This window comes from Stegostoma tigrinum, chromosome 5, assembly GCF_030684315.1.
Source record: "Stegostoma tigrinum isolate sSteTig4 chromosome 5, sSteTig4.hap1, whole genome shotgun sequence".
NCBI classification, from domain to species: domain Eukaryota; kingdom Metazoa; phylum Chordata; class Chondrichthyes; order Orectolobiformes; family Stegostomatidae; genus Stegostoma; species Stegostoma tigrinum.
The window spans coordinates 71,824,279-71,852,213 of record NC_081358.1 but is presented as its reverse complement, the minus strand read 5'-3'; the positions used below and the strand labels follow the sequence as shown (position 1 = coordinate 71,852,213).

Sequence of the window (27,935 nt, the reverse complement as noted above, 5' to 3'; positions counted from 1 at the left end):
TACCTTTATCCATTTAAATATCTACATAAGTATATTATTACCATTAGTGGTTTTGACTCCCATGAATTACATTGAAAAAGAATATCAGTAATCATCCATACATATTTATGTCTTTTAGTGATCTGTAGCAATTTGTATTCATTTCTCTACTTCATGGAATTGGCTTTAGAAATTTCTTCAAGGCAAGTCTACAAGATGTACTGACTCAAATATTGTCTTGCCAATGCCAGGCTGGCAAGAGTGGGTATTTCATTTTTCAAAGGCTTTTAAAATGGCAGGAAGGAATGGGGCTACTAACATTGAAGGCAAAAATAAGACAAGAAGCTGCAGATGGTGAAGTTCCAAAATAAAAATGGAAATTGCTGAAAAATCTCAGCAGGCCTAGCAGCTTCTGTGCAGAGAAAGCAGAGGCAATGCGTTGAGTCTAGTGAACTTTCTTCAAAATGATGGGCTGAATGGCCTCTTTCTGCACTGTAGGGATCCAAAGTCCAGAAGTTTAAGGCTAAAAATGTGATTATTGTGTTCAATCCTCACCATGGCAATCCGAGAAATTTACGTTCAATTAATGAATCTGGATTTAAAACTTAGTTTCAGTAATGATGGCTTATGAAACTAATATTGATTTGTTGTAAAAACCTATCCTGTTTGCAAATAACTATTAGAGAATGACTGGTCTGGCTTCACAAGAGTGCAGGCTGACACTAATTTGCATGAGTCTTAAACACTCAGAAATTGCTTAGCCAACCCCTCAGTTGTATCAAATCACTAGAAAGCCAAAAAAGAATAAAACAGGTCACACTATTTGGACTCAACTGGGGCACTAAAATGGCAATGCTGTTATTATTTGGACACAGCACAGTTCTACTCTTCAACATCTGGGGACATGTACTAAAACGGGAAGAGCAATCTCAAGGACTAGTCAAGCAACAGCCTAACATACACATACTCATGAAATAACACCCTACGAAGTCCTATACCCCACTATCACTATTCTTGGATAAGTCCTGACCTACTGGCAGGGCTGACCAATCAGAGATGGTTTATAGCCAGGACAGAATTTCCCTCAAAATTCCCAACATTGACTCTCAAAAAGTCTCATGGCATCAAACCAAACATGGGCAAGGAAACCCTCTGCTGATTATCATCTTCTGCAGGCCCACCCACCACCACCACAACTGTGTCATGTGGCATTATCACCGGATCAAATGAGATAGATTTTAAATGTATCTAACAGGTCAAGATAGGGCAAGCATGAGGGTCTATAGGTCATCAGCAGTATCGGAAGTATTTTCAATCTCTTGGCATAGCAAATCTCCCAGTCTAGCATTACCATCAAGGGATCAAACCTGCTTCATTGGAAACTGTATGTCTAGACCAGCACCAGGCAAACTTAAAAATGAGTTTTCAATTTGATGAAGCTACATCCTACACCAAGCAGCAGAATTAGATGGACAGAGCTAAGCTATCCTACAACCAAATCCTACCCCCCCCCTCAGTTACGAATGATGGTGGAGAATTAAACAACTAACAGGGAGGCTCTACAATATCCCCATAAATGTTGGTGGAGCCTAGCACATCAGTGCAAAATGCAAGGTTGAAGCATTTGCAACTATTCCAGTCAGGAGTGGTGAGTGATGATCTATTTGGGGACTGTTTGAGGTTTGCAATTTTAGGTGCCATTCTTTCCCTAACTCAAATCATTCCACATGATATCATGAAGTGGCTAAGATCAAGGATATTGCAAAATCTATGGCCCTTGACAATTTTCCAGGGATAATGCTGAAGACATATGTTCTGGAGTTAGCTACATGTAAACTGATATAGGTGGGACACCTTAGCTACCACTTTGGCATTTAGACAGCAATATGGAAAATTGACCAAATACCTCCTTTCCACAAAAAAGGGACAAATCTAAGCTGGCCAATTACTGACCCATCAGACTATGCGTATTAGCAGAGTGATCAAAGTGTTATGAAGTGGCACTTACTCAGTAATAAACTGCCCACTGTGCTCAGTTAGTATTTTGCCAGGGCCACTCAGCTTTTGACATCATTACAACTTTGGCCAAGATGTGAGGTGTAAACTACTGCTTTGACATCAAGGCAGCATTCAACTGAGCATGGTATTCAGGATGTCTAGAAAAACTGAAGTCAGATGGAAGTGGGAGAGAGCTCCACTGGTTGGCATTATATTGTTTTAATTGTGAGAGGTCAATCCTTTAAGTCTCAAGGCACCTCTTCAAGGGTTTCTCAGGATAATGATTTAGGCGCAACCATCTTTACCCGCTTCATCAACCACATTCCTTTCATCATGATACAAGATATTTATTGCTGATTGAACAATATTCAGCACCATTTGCAACTTCTCAGATACCAAAGCAATCTGCTGCTTAGCTTGGACTGATAAATGGGAAGTAACATTCACGTCACACAAGTGCAAACCAATAAACATCTTCAACAAGACAGAACTGAATGTGGGTGGCATGGTGGCATGGTGGCACAGTGGTTAGCACTGCTGCCTCACAACACCATGGACCCGAGTTCAGTTCCACCCTTGGGTAATTTACTGTGCAGGTTTCCTCTGGGTGCTTTTGCTCACCCCACAGCCCAAAGATATGCAGACTAGATGGATTGGCCATGCTAAATTGCCTGTAGTGTTCAGGGGTGTGTAGATTAGAAGGGTTGTAGAGGGTCAGGTCTGGGTGGGATGCTCTGAGGGATGCTGTTGGGCTGAAGGGCCTGTTTCCACACTGTAGGGAATCTAATCTCTATATTTCCCCTTGACATCCAATAGCATTTTCATCACTGAAACCCCATCATCAACCTACGGGAGGCTACCATTGACCATATAAATATTGTGGCTACAACAGCAGGCCAGATGCTGGGATATCTATGCTATGTAACTTACTTCCTAACTCCTCAATGCCTGTCCACAATCTGCAAGGCACAGTTCAGAAATATAACAAAATATTGTCCATTAGCTTGAATAAGTGCAGTGCAGCTCCGATAATACTCAAGGAGCTTGACACTATCCAGGCCAAAGCAGCCCATGCAGTCTGCACATGATCCATGATCTTAAACATACATTCCCTCCACCAGCAACACACAATAGCAGTGGCACTTACAAGATGCATGGCAGCAACTCACCAAGGCTCCTTCAACAGCACCATTCTAACTTGGGATCATTGCCAGAAGGCCAACAAATATATGGGAATACCATTGCCTGTGAACTTCTGTCCAAGAGAAACGATATACTGACACAGAAATATATTGCTGTTCCTTCATAGGAACATAAAAAACAGGAGCAGGAGTTGGTTTCTAGTCCTTTTAAGCCTGCTCCATCATTTAAAATGATCAAGGGTTATCATCCACTCATTACTTCACTTCTGATTTCTACCCTTACCCTTTGATTGCTTTACCGCAAGAACTGTGTCTAACATCGCCTTGAAAACATTCAATGTTTTGTCCTCTACCTCTTTCTGTAGTAGATAATTCCATAGCTTAGCACTCTCTGGTTGAAGAAATTTCTCTTCACCTCAATCCACACATTATTCTTAAAATTTGTCCCCAAGTCTGGACACTCCTGTGTTTACCTTGTGTAGTTCTGTTAGGGTTTTGCAGGTTTTCTGCAACTCCCACTGCAATCTTCTAAAATCCAGTGGTCGCAGTCCTAACTAATTTCACTTATATTCACAAACAATTCTGCCATAACAGAAATGAATTTGGTAAATTGTTGTTACACTCTATCCATTGCCAGAATATCTTTCATCAGATAAGAAGACCAAAACTGTACACAATACTCCCAATGTGTTCTCACCAAGAAGGTGTACAGTTGGAGTAACCCATCCTTGCTCCTGCACTCAAATCCCCTCACTATGAAGACAAACATACCACTTGGCTTCTTCACTGCCTGTTGCATTTGGATGCTTAGTTTCAATGACTGGTATACAAAGATGCCCAGGTCTCATTGTATATCCTCCTTTCACAATCTGTCAACATGCATATAACAACCTGCCTTCTTGTTGTTGCCACCAAAATGGAATACCTTACACTTAGCTACATTATATTTCATTTGTCATCCATTAGCCTACTCTCTCAACTTGTCCAAATCACACAGAACCATCACTGCATCTTCTTCATAGTTTACCCTCCTACCCAGCTTTGTGTTGTGTGTCATTCACTGTCATTGATGATATGACAATTTATTTTTAGAATTTAAGAGAGAGGAACAAATGCCAAGGTTACAAGAATAATTTTGAATTTCTTTGGAAAAGGAAATTATGTGAATCACAGGAGGGTGACACATGTTAAACCCCTAGGTTTCGGGAAAAGCAGACCGTAAAACACTAAGAAATTATTAATCATGCTGTTTTCATTTGTCAGGAAACAACTCTGACTGGGCCTTTTGCTTCTAGTCACTATTTCTTCCACCACAACCTAAGAGAACAAGAGTAGAAATGGGCAAGACTCTTCCCACTTTTCATCATGTTTCAGTTTAATAGAATGAAACTAGTCCTGCCAAAAGTTCCTACGTTAAACAGACTTTTAATATTCATTTCAGGCATGGACATTCCTATACTGTCACTTCCTGGGTTCTAGTGTACAGAATGTTGATTCAAAAGGATGTGGAGAAAGGGAAATGGCTGTGGCAATGAATTCATTGTTCCAATTAACTGTTGAAGCAGATGTTATCCTTTTAAAAGGAAGTTAATTGTTTCAAAAAGAGAAATATGAGCATTCATGGGGATCAAGCAGGAGAGTTGGATTAGGCTATATGACACAGTTGGAGGAAAACGTCTGCAAAGACAAGATACACTGAATTGTTTGTTGTAGTATAGGGTTTGATAATTTGATGACATTCACCAATGGTGTCAGGGGCAAACAATATTTTTGAAGTACATTTGTATTTCAGTATCTGTTTGGAGGCTACTCATTATGGTGGATTTAACAGCTATTTCTGATTGAGATCTATACCCTTCCTGGACATTTTTTCTCTGAAAATACAACTTGAGTTAAACTTTAGCAAGCATAGGAAAAGGAACAAATGGCATAGAAGCAGAGTAGGTCATTCAAATCTTCACTATCATTCAATCAGATCATGGCTGGTTTGCTTACAATTTGAACTCCACTTTCTTGTCTTCCCCGAACACCCTTTAATTACTTTGCTATCATAGATGTATTGAACTTAATCTTGAGTAAATTGAATGATTCAGCCTCCATTGTTTCCTGGGGAAGAGAATTCCATAGGCTAATAATCCTCTCGGGAAAGAATTCTCCTCAAGCCCATTTTAAAAGTGAAACCTCACTATTAGACTCTGTCTCCCAGTTCTAGTTTCACCTGTAAGTAGAAACATCCTCTGAATCCGATATAGTTTCCTGAGGACTCTACATGCTGCACTAAGATCATTTCTCTTCTAAACTCCAATGGATATTGTTCGAACCTATTCAACCTTCTTCATAAGACAAGGCCTTCACCCCAATAATGAGTTACGTTAACCTTTTCTGAACTGCATCTATTGCAGCCATGATGTGACTCATATACTGAGACTCCCAGATCCTCCATAACTTCAGGTTCTCAAATCCCCTCAATTTACACAACATTGTGCTTGTCTATTTTTCTTCCCGAAGTGGATAAGTTCACTTTTTCCCACAAAACACTCCATCTATCAATTTGTTGCCCACTCATGTAGCTGAGATCAATTAAGCTGGCTCAGGACAAGAATGAAGTATTAGACAATCTAAGCTGTATGAATTAGAACTGCACATAGAATCATACAGCACAAAAACAGATCCTTTGGCCGAACTCATGCATATCAACCAGGTTTCCTAAACTTAACTGGCCCCATTTGCCTGTATTTGCCCCATATTCTGGCTCGCTTGTAGATAAAACCCCCTGTTCATGACCACTGACTGAATTCAAAGTAGTTAATCTAAAACTGTCTCCTGAAACAAAGCGGATATGTAACTCCCGCCCTTCGTGATGCTCACACATCATGCAGTTGCAACACATCACCTGGTCTGGTATCTCTTGTCTTAATCACTTAGTTCTTAATTTGATTTAAGAAAGACTTGTGCATGTCTTTTAGCTTGCAACACATACATTTTCCCATATGTACCTTCAATCTGAAAGTAATCTGCAATGGATAGTCAAAATTTGCAGCTATTACCAACCAATGAACTTATGGTTTACCTGTGTTGTCACTCTTTTGTTCTGTGCCCCGATCCAAGGCTTCAATTTATCCTGTAAGTAAACCTTACAAACTATGAGCCAAAAAGAAGCAAAAAGCACTTCTTCCCCTCTGCACCGAATTCCCATGCTACCACCAAATTCCAAATATATATTCACTCGGGCTGTGTCTTACTCTGGATGTGATCTCTCCTTCTTGCCCATGTGAAGCTTACAGCTTTAATTCTAACTTTTAAAAACTGAGAGAAAAGAAAAATGCATTTGGAGAAACAGAGGTGAGTGAGCGAATTTGATAGAACTTATAACAAGCAAACACAGACATGAGTCGGATGGACTTTCTGTGCAGTATCATTCTATGGATCTGTAACCATTCTTTCTCTCTTCCCATCTCCCAATTACACATTCTCCTGGGAAGGGAAGAAAACAGAGAATAAAAATATGCCAGTGTAGGAAAACAAGTTAGAATATTTTCTTCAATGTAATCAAACATATTCCATGCAACTCCTTGGTCTTGTGTGACAGTCCTCAAGAGCTACCTACACTCTGGCAATGAGGCTTTGTGGTCATAACCAGCAACTTATTCAACTTTGGTTTGAATACTGTACTTACTGGAAATGGCGGTGTAAATCAATGACGCTCTATGATAAAATGGGTGGAATTTTTCTGGGCCTGCCTGGAGCTTTTAGAAGGGTGGGCAGGAGAACTTGGTGGGGCAAACATTTAGTCTCCTGGTGAGGGATGGCGAGATAAAGTTGTGCTGCTAACTTCTCATAATCTCTCAGGTAGTTCGGCTTTCCTGACCAGGGTGGGGAACTTACTTTCTACTCGTCAGTATGTCATGAAGACTTATTAACTCTTGAGGCTGCTGGAATTACATTCACAGCATGCAATCTTATTAGACATAACGGAAAACACGTGCTCACAAAATTGACTGTATTAATGAGAGTAAGGTAGACTTCTTCCTCCAAGCCCTGCTGAGTACACCATCTTCATGCTTGTTGATTTCTTCATAAATAAGGCATTTCTTTGCTCAAGTGCTTAAGGTGAAGCCTCTCCATGTTGATTGGTTGATGAGAAGTCTTAATCATAGGCAGAGTTGCTTTTTGTGCTGACATTGTTAGTGATGAATTCTAACTGGGCAAATCAGACTACCAAGTGAGCCGGCCTCTCTGCCTATGGCCAGCAAATCTGACTGGGGGTGGGCAAGTAGGGCTCAACTCAAAAGAGACCTCATTTCAAAAGAAAATATTTTGTGGTAGCGTTCTTTTCTTATCCAAGCCTTTGACAAAAAGCTATCCGATGTGTCTGATCCGAAACTTTCCTGTTCCTCTTTTGCTGCCAGGCCCGCTGTGTTCCTCCAGCTCCACACTGTGTTACCTCTGACTCCAGCATCTGCAGTTCTCACTCTCTTCTATGTGTATGTTCTCCTGCTTATGATGGAAGATCATCTCTGATGACATGTTAGCTGCTGAGTGCTGTAGGTCAATTTTTCTTTTAGAGTGAGTCCTGACAGGTATATGAGAGGCTATATTGCTGTGGTGTCAGCAGTGCTATGTTGTGAACTGTAATGAAGTGACAGACATTTGTTGCTCATGGGACATCTGGTGGAAATTCCTGATGACTTAGTGGCATTATTGCTGGACTGTTAATTCAGGAAATGTTTTGGGGACAGATGTTCAAATCTTGCCATGGCAGATGGTGAAAGTTGAATTCAATAAAAAAAAGTGGAATTAAGAGTCTAATGATGACAATGAATCAATTGCAGATTGTTAGAGGATAAATCCACCTGTTTCACTAATGGTCCTTAGGGAAGGAAACTGCCATCCTTACCTTTTCTGCCCTGTATGTAATTCCACACTCCAACAATGTGATTTTCTCTTAACTGCCCTCGGGCAAATAAGGATGGGCAATAAATGCTGGTCTAGCCAGTGACAACCTCAGCCCATGAATGAATTTTTAAAAAATTACATTGATATCTGTAGCTGAAATCATCACTGACAATGCTTAACGAAGTTTCATTTTACAAGGGTATTTTGTTAATGGAAGTTTACAAGTGCACACCTGTATCTTTCTGAAAATAACCCATATTGGACAGAAGAGAACTGGGGGCTTTGGTTTTTCTTTCCTTTCCTGTATGTAGTGAATTTAAAAATTACAGCAGCAGGTATGTGTGGGTTTAAACAAAGTGGATTAGTTATTTACACACTCAGCTGAAAGACATTATTCAATACCTGTCACTCACCACGCACTCAATAAACTATAGAATTAAAGAAATGCAGGGCATTTTGACAAGTATTAGATAAAAAGTATAGATCACAGTCCTGAGCATTTGAGGCTTTCAAGCCTCTTGATACATTAAAGACAACAGCAACACTTCACAGCAGCTGTGGTCTTGTTGGCATTATTCTGCAGGCTGCCTGAAGTCTCTTCTGAATTATGTGACAAAAGGATTTCAGTGTAAAACAGTCACTTTGAGTCACATGTACACAATATAAGGTAGATATTGGTTTCCCAGTATCAGGGAATTAGTTTCAGTCATATAGTCAAGGGCAGCATAGAGTTAAGGAACCCATTGGCTCTGTGCTTTAGATAAGCATTTAACAATAGAAGAGTCATGAATTTGTGACAGGACGGAATGCTGTGTTGGCATTTCTGTTCAACAAGGAGATCCCAGCCAATATTATTTAAATCAGAGATCAGAAACTTGATTATCCGTGATGAAGTTTATCCACTTGGTAGTATCCTTAACAGTTATTCAAACAAAGGCAGTTCCAGAAGCATCAAGAGGAGCACAGTCCATGTCTATAATTATGAATATGGCAGATCTTTTACCAGGTCTGACAAGTGATATAAAGTAGAAAAGGCTATTGGCCCTAATAACACTCTGGAAAGCATGTTGAAGGTGTGCTCTGAGCTAGCTACAACCCTCTCAGTTATTCCAGTACAGCTACAACTCTGGCATCTACCGGACAATAAAATTGCCCAGATGTGATATGTGCACAATAAACAGGACAAATCCAACCAGACTAATTACCATCCACTCAATCTATTCTTGATTATCAGAAAAGTGATGGAAGGTGTAATCAACAAGTGCTATCAAGTGACATTGGCAAAGGAATAACATGCTCATCGATGTTCACTTTAAGTTCTTCCAGAACTATTTGCTTTCTGATATTATTGGCCTAAGCATGGACAAATGAGCTGAACTCCACAGATGAGCTGGTGGGATGAAAAGTAAGGACAACGGGGACCCAATTATGTTGTTGTGAGTGATGGGAAGGAGCAGGGGCAGAAGCACAGGAGATAGGTGGTATGCAGTTGAGGGCCTCTTCAACCACAATGGGCAGGAAATCATGGTCATAGAACCTGCAAGGAATGTCAGCAGCACTGATTTAGACGATGGCATTGGGCCGAACAGATATACCCTAGGTGAGGGAACTGGGAGAATGTGATGGATCCTCTCTGGACATGGAGTGGGGAGAGCTGTAGTGAAGGTAGCTATTGGAATCAGTGGCTTTATATTGGATGGCACTGAATAGTTTATTCCCTGAAATGGAGACAGAGAGGTCAAGGAAAGGAAGGGAATTATCAGAAACAAACATATCTTCCCCTTTGATAACAAAGTGTGAAGCTGGATGAACACAGCAGGCCAAGCAGCATTTCAGGAGCACAAAAGCTGACGTTTCGGGCCTAGATCCTTCACCAGACCTTTGATGAAGGATCTAGGCCCGAAACGTCAGCTTTTGTGCTCCTGAGATGGTGTTTGTCCTGCTGTGTTCATCCAGCTTCACACTTTGTTATCTTGGATTCTCCAGCATCTGCAGTTCCCATTATTTCTGATATATCTTCCCCTTTGGTTCTGCCAACCATCATTTCAAGTGAAGTAGCATTTCAGTTGTGCCTCCTCCAATTTTGTATATTGTATACTGCATCCAATGTGGCCTACTCTATACTGGAAAAACTAAATGCAGACTGGGTGTAACCCAAGGGTCACCATATCCCAGGCAATGGACAAGATTGAGTGGGGCCTTTATGGTGACTTCAGTTGTCCAGACAAATAAATCAACTCACCTCCAAAAGCTTCAACCAGGTTGGATTTGCTTTTTATTTATCTCAGGAAGGTGATAGCCTAGTGATGTTATCTCTGGTCTGTTAATCTAGAGACCCAGATAATTTTCTGGGGACCCAGGTTCAAATCCCGCCACAGCAGGTAGAATTAAGAATCTACTGATGACCATGAAACCATTGACGATTGTTGGAAAGACCCATTTGATTCACTAAGGCCATTCAGGGAAGGAAATCTGCCATCCACATCTGGTCTGACCTACATGTGATTCCAGACCTACAGTAATGCAGTTGACTTTCAATTCCCCTCTGAAATGGCCTAACAAGCTGTTCAGTGATACCAACCACTACAAAGTCTCAAATAAATGAAACCAGATGGATCACCAGACATCGACCTAGGCATCGGAAAATGCACCTGTTGACCCTGCAAAGTCCTCCTCACTAGCATCTGGGGGCTAGTGTCAAAATTGGGAGAGTTGTCTCACAGACTAGACATCATATCTTATGGACAATATCACAGACACAACCACCACCATCCCTGGATATGTCCTATCTCACTGTCAGGACCGACACAGCAGAGGTACAATAGTGTACAGTCGGGAGGGAGTTGCTCTGTGAGTCTTCAACATTGACTCTGGACCCCCTGAAGTCTCATGGCTTCAAGTTAAACATGGGCAAGGAAGCTTCCTGCTGATTAGCATGTACCATCCTCCCTCAGCTGATGAATCGGTATTCCTCCACATTCAAAGGATCATTCTCCACTATTTCAAACAACTCCAGCAGAACGCCACCAAACACATCTTCCCCGCACTCCCCCAACTGCATTTTGCAGGGATTATTCCCTCCGGGACACTCTAGTCTATTCCTTGACCAGCAACACCGCCTGCCCTTCCCACAGTACCATCCAATGTAACCACAGAAGATGCCACATGTGCCCCTTCACCTCCTCCCTGCTCACCATCCAAGGCCCTAAACAGTCTTTCCAGGCAAAACAGCATTTCACTTGTACCTCCTCCAATCTTGTATACTGTTTTCACTGCATTCAATGTGGCCTATTCGATACTGGAGAAACTAAAAACAGGCTGGGTGACTGCTTTGCAGACCACCTCTGGTTTGTGCGCAAGCTTGATTGTGACCTTCCTGTAGCCAGTCCTTTTAACACAGCATCTTGCTCACATACCCATTTGTCTGTCCTTGGAATGTTACATTGCTCCAGCGAATCATAGTGCAAATTGGAGGAGCAACGTCTCATCTATAACTAAGCAATTTACAACCTTCTGGGCTCAACATTGAGTTCAACACCTTCAAATTGTGAACCCATTCCTTCCCTTCTACTTAGCTTTGCTTGTTACATTCTCTGTCACCCTCTCCTCTTTTCCCAGTTCAATGGGACTGTCTGCTCTTTACAGTCTGGCAGTTAGATACACCATTGTTCTGCCTTTCTCACGTTCCAAACACTTAACCTGAGCTGTCAACATTCTTTCTGCTCCAGCAGTCCAGCAACAACACTCACCCCCATCCCACAATAGCATAAATGCTGTCCCCTTCCCTGTAGAGGCTGAGTCATTTAGTATATTTAAGATCAAGATAAATTTTAAAACAGTAAGGGATTGAAGAGTTATGGGGAAAACATAGCCAAGTGGAGTTGAGGATTATCAGATCAGCCATGATCTCATTGAAACAGACTCAATGGGCTGAATTACCTGCTTCAGCTTCTATAGCTAATGTCCTTACAGGCTTATAGGTTGGGAAAATAGTACTAAGGTCAAGACCAGTAGATGTTTGGCTGTGTTTAAGCAGATATTACACTATGTTCAGTGATATTTTATTCTGTTTATTAGGATGGATGAATCACTCATGGCTAACAAAGGTACTCGAGGAGAGTATCCAATCAAAACTTAAGATATACAAAGTGGTAAAAATGAGTATTGGACTAGAGGTTTGAGAATTTTTTGGGAACAAGCAGTGAATGTTTATAAAGGTAATAAAAAGGGGAAAAATGTTTATGTAAGTAAATTGGCAAGAAATATAAGAACAAACAGCAAGGCTTTCCGTGGGTAAATCCAAAGAAAGGGAGTGTCTATAGTGAATGTGGCACCCTTGGAAGTTGCAACTGGGGAACTTATAATATGGAGCAGAAAAATAGTAGGTATTTGAGACCAATATGTTGCATTGGTGTTCACAGTGGAGGACATTATAAACATCTGAAAGATATCAGCTATTCCAGACCTTACCTGATTCCAGGTGGTTCTAGAGGATTGGAAAACTGCAATGCCTTTTTTCAAGAAGGGAAGAAAATGGATAACACAAAACTTGTTGGCCTCGTATCTGTCATCAGGAAAATCCTAAGAAATAGCAAGACATATAGAGAATCTTAATACAATGAAACAAGGTCAACATGATTTTATGAAAGACAAACCATGGTTGACAAATCTACTACAGTTCTTTGAAGATATAACAAGCAGAGTTAATAAAGGGGCATGAGAAGTTGCAGTGCATATGGATTTCCAGAATGTATTCAATAAGGTGCCACCTCAAAGTTTATTACTCAAGATAGAATCTGACAGAATTGGAGTAATGTATTGGTGTGGATTAAGGATTGATTAACATACAGAAGACAGAGTCAGGATGATTGGTTCCTTTTCAGCTTGGAAAGGCATAGCTAGTGGAGTGTCAAAAGGATCAGTTTCAAATGAGTGTCCCCTTATTCTTGAACTAGTTCGAGATTGCTCCATTAGTGGAAACACAACAACTTTGTCATGGCCCCTCTGAATATTGTATAGTTTAATAAGATCACACCTCATTCTTTTAAATTCTAATGAATAAAGGCCCAATTTGTTTAGCCATTCTTGATAAATCAACCCTTGCCTCCTAGAAACTAGCCTAGTGAATTTCCATCAAGCTGCCTCCAATGTCAGTACATTTTTTCTTAAATATAGGTCCTAAAATTCTGAAATAAAAAGCAAGCCCAGTGGTGACCATGTAACACTGTCAATTGTTGTAAAAACCCATCTATATCCCCTAATGTCCTTTAGTGACACCTTGCTCGGTCTCATCTATATGTCACTCCAGTTGCTATAGCAAGATGGTTGATTATTAACTGCCACCTAGCTTATTAGGGATGGACAATAAATGTTAATCTAGCCAGTGATGCTTGCATCCTGTAAACAAAAAAAATCTATCAGTGACTTGGAGGAGGATGTAGAACGTGATATATCTAAGTTTTCTAATAGAGTCATAGAGATATACAGCACGGAAACAGACCTTTAGTCCAACTCGTCAATGCCGACCAGATATTCTAAATAAATCTAGTCCTATTTGCTGCATTTGGCCCATATCCCTTTAAACCCTTACTATTAGTATACCCAACCAGATTCTTTTAAAATATTGTAATTTACCAGTCCCCACCGCTTCCTCTGGCAGTTCATTCCATACATGTACCACCCCCTAGGTGAAAAGGTTCCCTCTTAGGTCCCTTTTAAATCTTGCCCATTTTGCCTTAAACCTATGCACTCTAGTTTTGGAATCCTACCTCAGAAAAAAGACCTTGTCTATTTACCCTACGCATGCCCCTCACAATTTTATAAACCCTCTATAAGGTTCCCCCTCAGACTTTGATGCTCCAGGGAAAATAGCCCCATCCTATTCAGCTTCTCCCTGTAGCTCAAAACGTCCAACACTAGCAATGTCCTTGTAAATCTTTTATGAACCCTTTCAACTTTCTCAACATCCTTCCAATAGCAGGGAGACCAGAAATGCATGCAGCATTCCAAAAGAGGCTGCACAGCCAACTCCCGATACCCAGTGCACTGACAAATGAAGGCAAGCATCCCAAATGTCGATTTCACAATCCTTTTTACCTGCAACTTCACTTTCAAGGAGCCAAGAATCTGCACTGCAAGGTTTCTTTGTTCAGCAAAGCTCTCAGGACCTTACCATTAAGTGCCCTGCCCTCATTTGCCTTTCCAAAATGCAACACCTCACTGATACAAAAATAAGCATGACGCCATATTGTGATGAGAAAGTAGAGAATGTGCAAGAGGAGAAGCAAATAGGTAGAGTGAGTGATCAAAAACTTGGTAGATGGAATTTAATGCAGGAAACTGTGAAGTCAGGCTCTTTGTTAGAAAGAGTCAAATGACAGACTTTTTAAAATGGCCAGAGGCTCCATAAAAGGGCAGCACACACAGATCTAGGTATTCTGTGCGTGAGAAAAAGAAAAATTGTCATGCAAATGCAGTTAATAATTAAGAATGTAAATGAACTTTTGACCTTTATTGCTAAGGTTTAATTGAAGTTTAAAAGTAGGGGAGTCTTTTTACAACTGCAAATGGCAGTAGTGAAGTTAGATCTGCAGTACTGTGATAATGGGAACTGCAGATGCTGGAGAATCCAAGATAATAAAATGTGAGGCTGGATGAACACAGCAGGCCCAGCAGCATCTCAGGAGCACAAAAGCTGACATTTCGGGCCTAGACCCTTCATCAGAGAGGGGGATGGGGTGAGGGTTCTGGAATAAATAGGGAGAGAGGGGGAGGCGGACCGAAGATGGAGAGAAAAGAAGATAGGTGGAGAGGAGAGTATACGTGGGGAGGTAGGGATGGGATATGTCAGTCCAGGGAAGACGGACAGGTCAAGGAGGTGGGATGAGGTTAGTAGGTAGATGGGGGTGCGGCTTGGGGTGGGAGGAAGGGATGGGTGAGAGGAAGAACAGGTTAGGGAGGCAGAGACAGGTTGGACTGGTTTTGGGATGCAGTGGGTGAAGGGGAAGAGCTGGGCTGGTTGTGTGGTGCAATGGGGGGAGGGGACGAACTGGGCTGGTTTTGGGATGCGGTGGGGGAAGGGGAGATATTGAAGCTGGTGAAGTCCACATTGATGCCATTGGGCTGCAGGGTTCCGAAGCGGAATATGAGTTGCTGTTCCTGCAACCTTCGGGTGGCATCATTGTGGCACTGCAGGAGGCCCATGATGGACATGTCATCTAAAGAATGGGAGGGGGAGTGGAAATGGTTTGCAACTGGGAGGTGCATTGGTTATTGCGAACCAAGCGGAGGTGTTCTGCAAAGCGGTCCCCAAGCCTCCGCTTGGTTTCCCCAATGTAGAGGAAGCCACACCGGGTACAGTGGATGCAGTATACCACATTGGCAGATGTGCAGGTGAACCTCTGCTTAATATGGAAAGTCATCTTGGGGCCTGGGATAGGGGTGAGGGAGGAGGTGTGGGGTCAAGTGTAGCATTTCCTGCGGTTACAGGGGAAGGTGCCAGGTGTGGTGGGGTTGGAGGGCAGTGTGGAGAGAACAAGGGATTCACGGAGAGAGTGGTCTCTCCAGAAAGCAGACAAGGGTGGGGATGGAAAAATGTCTTGGGTGGTGGGGTCGGATTGTAGATGGCGCAAGTGTCGGAGGATGATGCGTTGTATCCGGAGGTTGGTGGGGTGGTGTGTGAGAATGAGGGGGATCTTCTTTGGGCGGTTGTGGCGGGGGCGGGGTGTGAGGGATGTGTTGAGGGAAATGCGGGAGACGCGGTCGAGGGCATTCTCGACCACTGTGGGGGGAAAGTTGCGGCCCTTCAAGAACTTGGACATCTGGGATGTGCAGGAGTGGAATGCCTCATCGTGGGAGCAGATGCGGCGGAGGCGTAGGAATTGGGAATAGGGGATGGAATTTTTGCAGGAGGGTGGGTGGGAGGAGGTGTATTCTAGGTAGCTGTGGGAGTCGGTGGGCTTGAAATGGACATCAGTTACAAGCTGGTTGCCTGAGATGGAGACTGAGAGGTCCAGGAAGGTGAGGGATGTGCTGGAGATGGCCAGATGAACTGAAGGTTCTCACCATGGACATCCAGTCCCTATACACCTGTATTCCGCATGCAGATGGCCTCAAGGCCCTCCGCTTCTTCCTGTCCCGCAGGCCCAACCAGTAACCCTCCACCGACGCCCTCATCCGCCTAGCTGAACTCGTCCTCACCCTCAACAACTTCTCTTTCGATTCCTCCCACTTCCTACAGACAAAGGGGGTGGCCATGGGCACCCGCATGGGCACCAGCTATGCCTGCCTCTTTGTAGGTTACGTGGAACAGTCCCTCTTCCACACCTACACAGGCCCCAAACCCCACCTCTTCCTTCGTTACATTGATGACTGTATTGGCGCCGCCTCTTGCTCCCCAGAGGAGCTTGAACAGTTCATCCACTTCACCAACACCTTCCACCCCAACCTTCAGTTCACCTGGGCCATCTCCAGCACATCCCTCACCTTCCTGGACCTCTCAGTCTCCATCTCAGGCAACCAGCTTGTAAGTGATGTCCATTTCAAGCCCACCAACTCCCACCGCTACCTAGAATACACCTCCTCCCACCCACCCTCCTGCAAAAATTCCATCCCCTATTCCCAATTCCTCAGCCTCCGCCTCATCTGCTCCCACGATGAGGCATTCCACTCCTGCACATCCCAGATGTCCAAGTTCTTGAAGGGCCGCAACTTTCCCCCCACAGTGGTCGAGAATGCCCTTGACCGCGTCTCCCGCATTTCCCGCAACACATCCCTTACACCCCGCCCCCACCACAACCGCCCAAAGAAGATACCCCTCGTTTTCACACACCACCCCACCAACCTCCGGATACAACGCATCATCCTCCGACACTTGCGCCATCTACAATCCGACCCCACCACCCAAGACATTTTTCCATCCCCACCCTTGTCTGCTTTCCGGAGAAACCACTCTCTCCGTGACTCCCTTGTTTGCTCCACACTGCCCTCCAACCCCACCACACCCGGCACCTTCCCCTGTAACCGCAGGAAATGCTACACTTGCCCCCACACCTCCTCCCTCACCCCTATCCCAGGCCCCAAGATGACTTTCCATATTAAGCAGAGGTTCACCTGCACATCTGCCAATGTGGTATACTGCATCCATTGTACCCGGTGAGGCTTTCTCTACATTGGGGAAACCAAGCAGAGGCTTGGGGTCCGCTTTGCAGAACACGTCCGCTCGGTTCGCAATAAACAACTGCACCTCCCAGTTGCAAACCATTTCCACTCCCCCTCCCATTCTTTAGATGACATGTCCATCATGGGCCTCCTGCAGTACCACAATGATGCCACCCGAAGGTTGCAGGAACAGCAACTCATATTCCGCTTCGGAACCCTGCAGCCCAATGGCATCAATGTGGACTTCACCAGCTTCAAAATCTCCCCTTCCCCCACCCAATCCCAAAACCAGCCCAGTTCGTCCCCTCCCCCCACTGCACCACACAACCAGCCCAGCTCTTCCCCTTCACCCACTGCATCCCAAAACCAGTCTAACCTGTCTCTGCCTCCCTAACCTGTTCTTCCTCTCACCCATCCCTTCCTCCCACCCCAAGCCGCACCTCCATCTCCTACCTACTAACCTCATCCCACCTCCTTGACCTGTCCGTCTTCCCTGGACTGACATATCCCCTCCCTACCTCCCCACGTATACTCTCCTCTCCACCTATCTTCTTTTCTCTCCATCTTCGGTCCGCCTCCCCCTCTCTCCCTATTTATTCCAGAACCCTCATCCCATCCCCCTCTCTGATGAAGGGTCTAGGCCCGAAACGTCAGCTTTTGTGCTCCTGAGATGCTGCTTGGCCTTCTGTGTTCATCCAGCCTCACATTTTATTATCTGCAGTACTGTGTACAGTTTTGATTCCTGTATTTTAGAAAGAATACATAGGCATCAGCAGTACCTCAAATGTGACTAGTCTGATTCCTAGGATGAAGGGGTTGACTTATCAAGAATGGTATGGCTAAACAGGTTAAGGCCTTTTTTCATTACACTTTCAAAGAATGAGGGGTGATCTTTGAAACATGCAATATTTAGAAGGAGGCTTGACAGAGTAGATGTTGAAAAGGTGGTTGCATTAATGAGGGAATGTTGAACTAGGAGACAGAGTTATGAATAAGGAGATGCTGATTTCAAACTGAGGTAGGAAGGAATTTCATTTCTCAGAGGGTTGTGAATCTCTGGCATTTCGTACCTCAGATAACTGTGGAGGCTGGATCACTGAAAGTATTTAAAGAGAAAGTAAATATATTTTACAATTTCAAAGGAGCTGAGGGCTACGGGCCAGGCCAACCATAATGGCAGGACAGGCTTGAGGGCGTCAGTGTTCTACTCAACTCCTATTTCATGTGGTCTTCTGTCCTACTTTGCAGTTACTGTTCGGGGTTCTCCAAATAACTTGCATGTGACTCCTTACTGTTACAAATGCAAATCTTTACCAAAACTAATTTTATGTCTCAATCATCTGAACAAAGACAAATTTGCACTGTTTATTGATCTCATATTTTATTAACAGAGTTTCATCATCTCATTTTCTTTTCCTGTTTTTGTTCTAAAATGTCCAATACTGTTGAATATCTAAGACCCAGCCTTGGTCTCCTTGTAACCATATCTCTCTAATAGCTATCAAACCATATTCTTCATTTTCATTTGTACTATCAATTCACCCAGCTTGTGATGCATATTGTACATTCGATAAAGAGCTCTTTGTCTTTTTGTTATTTGTTTGCAGAGGACCGTTATACTCTTTATCTTCTTGTCAAATTCGCTGCTTCATGTTATTGCCTTGACTTTTCTTTTTAACTTTCTAAATCTCTACTCATGGGAAGCTTGCTCCACTGCTACTTGTTTGAAAGCCCTCACTGTAAGTTATACAATGCTGTAGCACATTGGTCCTGACTCGGTTCGGGGGAAGGCAGCTGTAATGATACAGCTCTTCCTCTGCCTAGTGCGAGAGCCCAATGAATTGAAACCAATTTCTTCCACACCAGTCTCTGAGCCTTACATTCAGCTATCTGATACCATACACCCTTGACCAATTCTGTTGTTGTTCAAGTAATAATCTAGAGTTAATTTGCTATTCTGCTTTTTAATTTGGTGACTAATTGCTTACACTCCTATAGGAGAACCTCTTTCTTATTCCCAGCAATATTCCAAGCTCACATAATTATGAGAAATGGCCACTTTGTTTTTAAAGCAAAATGAAGTTGAGAGTTCTGGTGAGCTATTTTATTTTATGATGAGACGCACAGAATTGACTATCACCCAACTGGCTTAATTGTTGTCTCTGTTCATTGAGTGGTCATGAAATTCCCACATGAATGGTAACTCTGATTTATGTTAGCTTCAGTGGCAGGACCATACAACTGGAACAATGTCATGCTGCTTTTATAATTCAACTGAGCTTCAGAGCACAGCTCCCAGATGAAAAATAAAACATTGCCACATTGCAGGAATTTAATGCTGTGAAATATGAACCCAATTGACTGACACAGAATTAGTGCCTGACAGATTCCTTGTCACTTCATCTTTGGAATTCTTTTTGATGTTTTCCTGAAGATAGGCAGGGGCCCATGTGTAATGAAAAAGTAACATTCTGTATTCTATCTCAAATTCCTTTCTTTGATGTTGTAAGTCTGAGCAATCAAAAGTCGGATTGACTCAGTGAATTGAACGTGTCACGTTCCCTTAAACTGGGAGTTGAGGTGGGAATGTAGAGAGAGCTGAGAGTTTGGGGTTGTCCCTGAAAATAAAGCTGTGGGCAGCATGTCAATTTCAAAGTGTCGATCTGGCACTGGCAATAATCAACAGGGCAAAGGAAGGGCAGATCATGAATCCCACTCACCTTTTCATTGAGGCAAACTACATTTGGATTTATAGCTTGTTCGAGGGGGGAGTGAAATATTTAAAGGGTTGTGTGCCTGAACAGGCAAGGAGAGCAGGGGGCAAGGTGAGGAGCCCATTGTAACCTAGGACAGCACCCTAACGTCATAAACAGGTTCAGTGGAGCACAAAAGGGACTGCCACCTGATAAGCAAATGGCATTGTAGAGGTGGCAATGCATGTGAGCCTGGATTTTGAATATATGTGGAATCCCTGTGGCATCACAGTGGCAAAAAAGCAGGGAGTGAAGTTACAAGGTCAATTAGGTAGCCACCTGTCCAGAACAAAACTTTGAGCTGTCACAACTGATAGATTTTGACTTGAGTGGCGATGAGGGTTAGAGCTAGACCCCTCACAGGAAGGGGAAAATCTCAGGCAACAACAGTACATGGCAATGAAGGAAGACAGAAAGGCAATGGAGACAAGACCTCAACTTTGGCCCCACTACCAAACATGAAGCAACTTGGAGATAAAAAAGAGCCTATGACACAGGAGTAGTAGGAACTGCAGATGCTGGAGAATCCGAGATAACAAGATGCAGAGCTGGATGAACACAGCAGGCCAAGCAGCAACAGAGGAGCAGAAAAGCTGAAGTTTCGGGTCTGGACCCTTCTTCAGAAACAGGGGAGGGGAATGGGGTTCTGAAATAAGTAGGGAGAGAGGTGAAGGTGGATAGAAGATGGATAGAGGAAAAGATAGGTGGAGAGGAGACAGACCGGTCAAAGAGGCGGGGATGGAGCCAGTAAAGGTGAGTGTAGGTGGGGAGGTAGGGAAGAGATAGGTCATTCCAGGGAGGACGGACAGGTCAAGGGTCCAGGATGAGGTTAGTAGGTAGGAGATGGGGATGGGGCTTGAGGTGGGAGCAGGGGATAGGTGGGAGGAAGGACAGATTAGGGAGGCAGGGACGAGCTGGACTGGTTTTGGGATGCGGTAGGGGGAGAGGAGATTTCAAGCCTGTGAAATCTACATTGATACCATTGGGCTGCGGGGTTTCCAAGCAGAATATGAGTTGCTGTTCCTGCAACCTTTGGGTGACATTTTTGTGGCACTGCAGGAGGCCCAGGATGGACATGTCGTCCGCAGAATGGCAGGAGGAGTTGAAGAGGTTCGGACTGGGAGGTGCAGTTGTTTAGTGTGAACCAAGCGTAGGTGTTCTGCAAAGTGGTCCCATGCCTCCACTTGGTTTTCCTGATGTAGAGGAGGCCACAATGGGAACAGCAGATGCAGTATACAATGTTAGTAGGTGTGCAGGTGAACATCTGCTTGATGTGGAAAGTCTTCTTGGGGCCTGGGATGGTGGTGAGGCAGGAGGTGTAGGGGCAGGTGTAGCACTTCCTGCAGTTGCAGGGAAAAATGCCAGGTGTGGTGGGGCTGGAGGTGAGTGTGGAGCGGACAAGGGAGTCACGAAGAGAGTTGTCCCTCCGCAAGGCAGGTAAGGCTAGGGAGAGAAAAATGTCTTTGGTGGTGGGGTCAGATTGCAGATGGTGGAAATGTCGGAGGATGATGCGTTGGATCCGGAGGTTGGTGGGGTGGTACATGAGGATGAGGGAGATTCTGTTTTGGTTCTTATTGAGGGGAGGGGGTGTGAGGGATGAGTTGCGGGAAACACGGTTGAAGGCGTTCTCGGCCACTGGGGTGGGAGGTTGCAGTCTCTGAAAAATAAGGACATCTGAGATGTATGAGAGTGGAATGCCTCATCCTGGGAGCCAATGTGGCGGACGTGAAGGAGTTGGGAATAGGCGATGGCATTTTTGCAGGAAGGTGGGTGGGAGGCTATGTCACAAGAGACTGGACTGTCCAGTCAAATTGTCACAGATGGCTGCACTGCTAAAGCCCTGACATATCACAACATTCACCATTATGCCAGTGGCAGCCAAAATCACTATGGTCTTGAATCTGTCTGTGTCTGGTTCTTCACAAGGACAAACTGGAAAATTAATGGTGTTTTGATCCTAGCTGATATTATGACTCGACAAGTCAGATACCAGACTAAAATCTGGCTCGATTGATTGTATTTTGATTTTGTTTTGTTTTAATGAGGTAGTTTTTCACTGTAGCACAATCTCAAAATGTTGCAGATTTGGGTTTAACAATACAGTACATTCATTATTACCTAAAAGAAATTGATTGATTAATTGTTTTTATTGTCGCGTGTACCGAAGTATAGTGAAAAGCTTTGTTCATGAGTGGTACAGGAAAGTCACAGCAAGCAAAGGATATACTGATCAAAGAAACCTAGAGGCACTCAGGTCATATTGCAGGTTACATTGTTTGAGACCAGAGTCCATTTCACAGTCCATTCATCAGAAATGAAGGTAAGAGAAAGTATAAGCTATTTGCAGAGAACACAAATGTAAAGATTTTGAATCATACAATAAAACATAATCTATTAACAGCACTCCATTACTGTACACACATCAAAGACACTTTCCTTCTCCTTCACATTCACAGAGCTTCATTTAATTGTGATTTTAATTGCCTGACTTGACAATTTGATAGCGTCTTCCTGGATCCTTCATACAACTGTGCTTACGTGCTTTCAACATCAAATAACTCACTCATTGTTATAAACAAACACATTTGATGTGGAATTAAACTAGACTCCTTACACTGAGATAACCTGTTTCTAAACAGTCCGAAACTACTTCCCCTGTTTAGGAACAACTCTCTTACACAGCCAGCTTCAACCAAAACTTCTGCACTCACCTGAAACACAAAAGTTTTCACTTTTTTTGCAAGTGTCATCACAGGCAGATAGGGTGACAAAGAAGGCATTTGGCATGTTTGCCTTTATTGGTCAGAGCATTGAGTACCCGGGATTAGGATATCATGATAAGGACATCAGCTTTGATAAAGGCACAGTTGGAGCACTGAATACGATTCTAGGCTACCCTGCTACAGGAAGGATGACATTAAACTGGAAAGGGTGCAAAAAAGATTTATGAGGATGTTACCATGACTGGAAGGTTTAAGTTATAAGAAAAGGTTGGATAGGCTGGGACTTTTTTCCCTCAGCGTAGGAGGCTGACGGATGACCTTATAAAAGTTTATAAAATCGCTAGAGGCATAGATAAGGTGAATAGTTTAGGATTTTTTCCGCCGGGTAGAGGGGTCCAAGGTAAAGGGTGTAGAAATAAGGTGAGAGGGGAAAGATTTAAAAGGACTTGAAGGCCAACTTTTTCACACAGAGTGGAATGTACATGGAACGAGCTGCCAGAGAAAGTGGTAGAGGCAGTTTTATTATGACATGTAAAAGACATTTGGACAGGTATACGGATGGGAAAGGTTCAGATGGTCATGGGCCAAACTCAGCCAAATGGGACTAATTCAGTTTAGGAAATCTGGTCATCTTGGATAAGTTGGGCTGAAGGGCCTGTATTCATGCTGTATGACTATATGACTCTATAATTCATTCTCGAGTGAATTATATTGTGTTCTTCATTCATTTGTAAACTCTCCCAATGTAAACACTTTCCCCATTATTCTCCAGGAAACCTCTCTTCAGCGCAATGTTTTAAAAGGTATCGCCATGGCTACATAATTATTTACAAGTTAACAATTAAATACTTTCAGGCACAGAGAAAACCATAAGGTGCTGGTTCAAAATTCAAAAATTCCAAAGTAAGTGATATTAAAATATATACATAAATTACATACTTTACATCACAGTGGTATCTCAAAAAGGCTGTAACACACAGCATCTTGCTAACCACTGATACAGTCTTTACCAAGAGCTGAACAGCACATTTATTTATTGATCAATGTGGGCATACACATGTAGAGTATTAATTTTCACTGCCATCACTGGGCTTCCCCAAAAGTAGGGCAACATCATCTGCTCCTGTGTAGCCAATAAGGTACTCAGTGATTAGCTATTGGGTTTTGTCAGTTGAAAGACATTCCATTCTCTCAATGCCTAACTGGTTTGTGACTATCACAAGAAATTCCTCCATGTGTACTTGCATGTGTGCTGACATTTTTGGGACATCCCAGCCTGAATGCTAAATCCTTCTTTCACAACTCTTTTCCTCTCCACAATCCTTGCTGCTTCCAAACTTCACTCCTTACCAAAACAGTGCGAATACAACCTTAGGGGTCAGTGATATCTCCTAATTTAATGGATACTGACCCCTCTGGGAGAGCCCAGACAGACACAGAGGAGATTAAAACCAATGCCACCTGTTTCATAGAAGAACAATTGAATGGGCCATCATCATGTCCTGGTGGGATCTTTGCAACAATAAATTAGCTAGCCCACGCCCCTGTTCTTCCCCATGCCCCCATTACACAGTTCCCTTAAAAAGTACCATAACTGGAATTCCTTTCACATACTCTCAGACAGTACATTCTAAGTCTGAACAACTTATTGGTTAATAGCTGTCCCATTATATGAAACATCAAACAAGTCACTAACTTGGCAGAGCTTAGGCTGTTACATTAAACATTATGTTATGGATATCACTGACTGATTTCTGACATATCCCCTCCTTCCTGTGGATTGCTTTATTTGATGATTGTCAAAGGAATGAATTTTTCCTGATTTGTTGAGATTCCAAGATTAAGTTAGAGAACTTTTTGAGGTAAACAGAAACTATTGTTGTTATTAGATTCTCCAAACAGACAAACTTTGCTACTTTGATTGAGATGAGATCTTACAAAACCTTTTTACATTTAGAAGACAGTTCAATTTTTGTATCTGTATTAAATGTACATACACAACAAATCCCAACTTTTCCACAGGGGATGGTTTATATAATTAAGAGGAAATCCATTGGTTGTGAAAACATTATAAGCAATTACAACTGTTGATGTTGTAACTCAGATTTCAAATGACCCTCGAACTCCTTGACTGAGTGGTTCACACATATAGAATACCTGATAATTATCAATACATCTGAGTGGTTAAACTTTAGATTTCAATATTTTATTAGTCTTTGATCTCAGCTTTTTGTTTATATTTTAGTTTTCATATTAAACTTGTTCAGTCTCCAGATGGTACAATTACCAGAAGCTAAGATAAAACAAAAGACCTTATTCTTCAACGAAATCTATTCAAATATTTTCTTATTAGCTTTGAATAACAAGATTTAGTTTCCATTTTACAGGAACTTGTTGAACAGTTTTTGTGTAACTTGATTATGGAAAATTAAAAGTTAAAAGAGGAATTTAAGGCTTCAAGCTTTTGTGCACCTTTCCATTTTCTTTAAATGTTTATTTGGTAGATTCCTTTCCGCTTGTGTAAGATTCTACACTAAGTCTCTACAATAAGACTCCCATTGATTGGGTCATAAATAGGGGAGGTGGTGTTGTAGCAGCAATGTCACTGGGCTAATAATCTAGAAGACCAGACTAGTGTCTGGAGGACATGGGTTTGAATCTTACCATAGCAGATGGTGACAGTTGAATTTTACTACAATTTTCTTTAAATGTAGAATTAAACAAAAATTCCTAATTGAATGGTGATCACTTATTACCAATTGTGACTATTGAATGTCATAAAAACTCATCTGGTTCACTAATAGACTTTTACAAAAGGAAATCTGACATCCTTGCCTGGTTTGACGTAATGTGACTGCAAACCCACAGCAATGTGGTTGCCTCTTAAATGCCTGATGGGCATTGAATGCTGGCAGTGATGGCCACATCTGATGAATTAATTTTAAAAGGTAAAAGTAAAGTTAATGCCATGTGGTGGTGACTGGCACGAAGAGATGATGTTCATTTCAGAGAGCTAGTCAAAAAATGATGATCTGAACGGACTTCTTTTCCAGCATAACAATTCTGTGATTCAGTGATTCTATGAATTAAATAAAAAGGACACAATAACAGCCAGAGAGGAATACAGGCCTTTTCTATCGTGCATGGGACGTATATAGGCTCTTTATGTTTAAATCTTTGCCATAACAAAGCTGGCTGGTCACATGCTGATTTTTAAAAATATATATTGTGATTTTGTTCCATTGGGAGGTACAGATGAGGTACAAAATAAATACATTATATTAATACATGAACTATTTTGATTTTATAAAATTAGTTCTGAAATTATGATTGCATGTTCAAAATGAAACTCAAACCATGTTGACATCTGATAAAGTGTATTTTCAGTGAACCCAGCCTTTATAATATTTATTTAGTTTATTCTTTTTAAACAAAGCTTCACCACCTGGGAGGTCAAATTTCTCAATCTTTGCAGCACATTTCTGCTGTATAATTGGACAAGTAAACCTTTGTGGCAGGAAAATTGAGCAGGAATTATTTTCGCCGGTTTTCTGTATTTGAATTGCTTTCCTGAGTTCCCTCTCAATGTCTGTCATTTTTCTGACCCACCTGTTGAATCCTGAGTGCTCTTATAAAGTTGCTAAGAATGCACAATCTATATTAAGGAGATATCTGAAGGAAGGTTGTGTTTTATTAAAGACTGAACAGAGCAGGGCTATCAACTACTGCATAGACACACACAACCATAGTCATTTGCTTGCATGGCTAGGAAGGTGCCACTGCATTCAATTTAAACGGCACTGCTTCATTTCAGACAAAGGGAAAGAAGTGGTAATCTCTACAATATCAATCAAAGTATTGTCAGTAGTAAGAGGTGCATTCATGAGATGACTGATGGAAATTAAAAGAGAATTGGAAAGTGAAATAAGTACCCGGCCAGTTTTGAGGGATTACTTGCTTCCACTGGGACCTGTAAGCAATCTTTGGCATTCATATTGCAACACAAGCCCCCTCAACTCATTCCCTGAGCTAAATTATAGCCATGTCAGCCATTCTTTCAATGTAAAAATTGTCTGACAAATACTGGTAATTCCACATCAGTGTTTGACATATCATTTTGGAAGTTGTTACAACGGATCTATTTTTCAAAACTCATTTGTCTCTAACCTGCAGGGAAGAAAGATGGGCTAATATTTTTTAAAATTCATTAGCAGAATGAGGGCATCATTGGCTAGGCAGCATTTATTGCCCATCCCTAATTGTGCAGAGGCAGTTCAGAATCAACCAAATTACTATGGATCTGGAGCCACATGCAGGCCAGACGAGGTGAGGATGGCAGTTTCCTTCCCTAAAAGACATTAGTGATCCAGATAGATTTTTCCTGGCAATTGACAATGGGTTCACAGTCATTATTAGATGCTTAATCCCAGATGTTTTATTGAGTTTAAATTCCATCATCTGCTGTGGCAGGATTCAAACTGGGGTCCCCTGGACGTTATCTGTGTCTCTGGATTAGCAGTTCAGTGAAATACAACTAGGCCATCACCTCCCCCTATTGCTGTGTTCATCCAGCCTCACATTTTATTATCTTGGAATCTCCAGCATCTGCAGTTCCCATTATCTCTGATACTATTTTAACCTCCCCCTAATAGTTGCCTTCTGAATGAAAGGGCAGAATTTTACCAGATAAATAAAGACAGTTATCTGTCTGCGGGGGAAATTAAAGTTCTTGAATTAATTGCTGATGGGCCATTATGCCCATCTTTGCTGACTTTCCCCATAGTGAGTTACAAGGCCAACAGGGAACTCTCTTTGACCAAATGGGGAAGAAATCGAGGAAATTAAAAAATCAATTAAGAACCTTTTGAACCCCGGATTCCCTCATTCCCAAGCATTCCCATTTTCCATGTAGGTCTCTATTGGCTAAGATCAAGGAGTTTGCTCACTATGGAAAGAGCCTCTTTAGTGAAACTAGGAAGGCTTTAATCAGAGATAATGGGAACTGCAGATGTTGGAGAATCCAAGATAATAAAATGTGAGGCTGGATGAACACAGCAGGCCAAGCAGCATCTCAGGAGCACAAAAGCTGATGTTTCGGGCCTAGACCCTTCATCAGACTCTGATGAAGGGTCTAGGCCCGAAACATCAGCTTTTGTGCTCCTGAGATGCTGCTTGGCCTGCTGTGTTCATCCAGCCTCACATTTTATTATCAAGGCTTTAATCAGTTTCAGTGAAGGTCTTCTGTCATGGCCAGTTGTGAGGCTGCTGTCCAAAGCAGTTCTGCT

At 42.4% G+C, this 27,935-nt stretch overlaps 1 long non-coding RNA gene across 1 annotated transcript in view; it reads right to left on the bottom strand.

Moving 5' to 3' along the window:
• Window positions 1-27,935, bottom strand: part of LOC132209625 (uncharacterized) — a 100,229-nt gene that overhangs the window by 30,243 nt on the left and 42,051 nt on the right. Inside the window, exon 2 of the long non-coding RNA XR_009445804.1 lies at window positions 12,486-12,596. This is a non-coding gene — a long non-coding RNA (uncharacterized LOC132209625). The remainder of the gene's footprint in view (window positions 1-12,485; window positions 12,597-27,935) is intronic.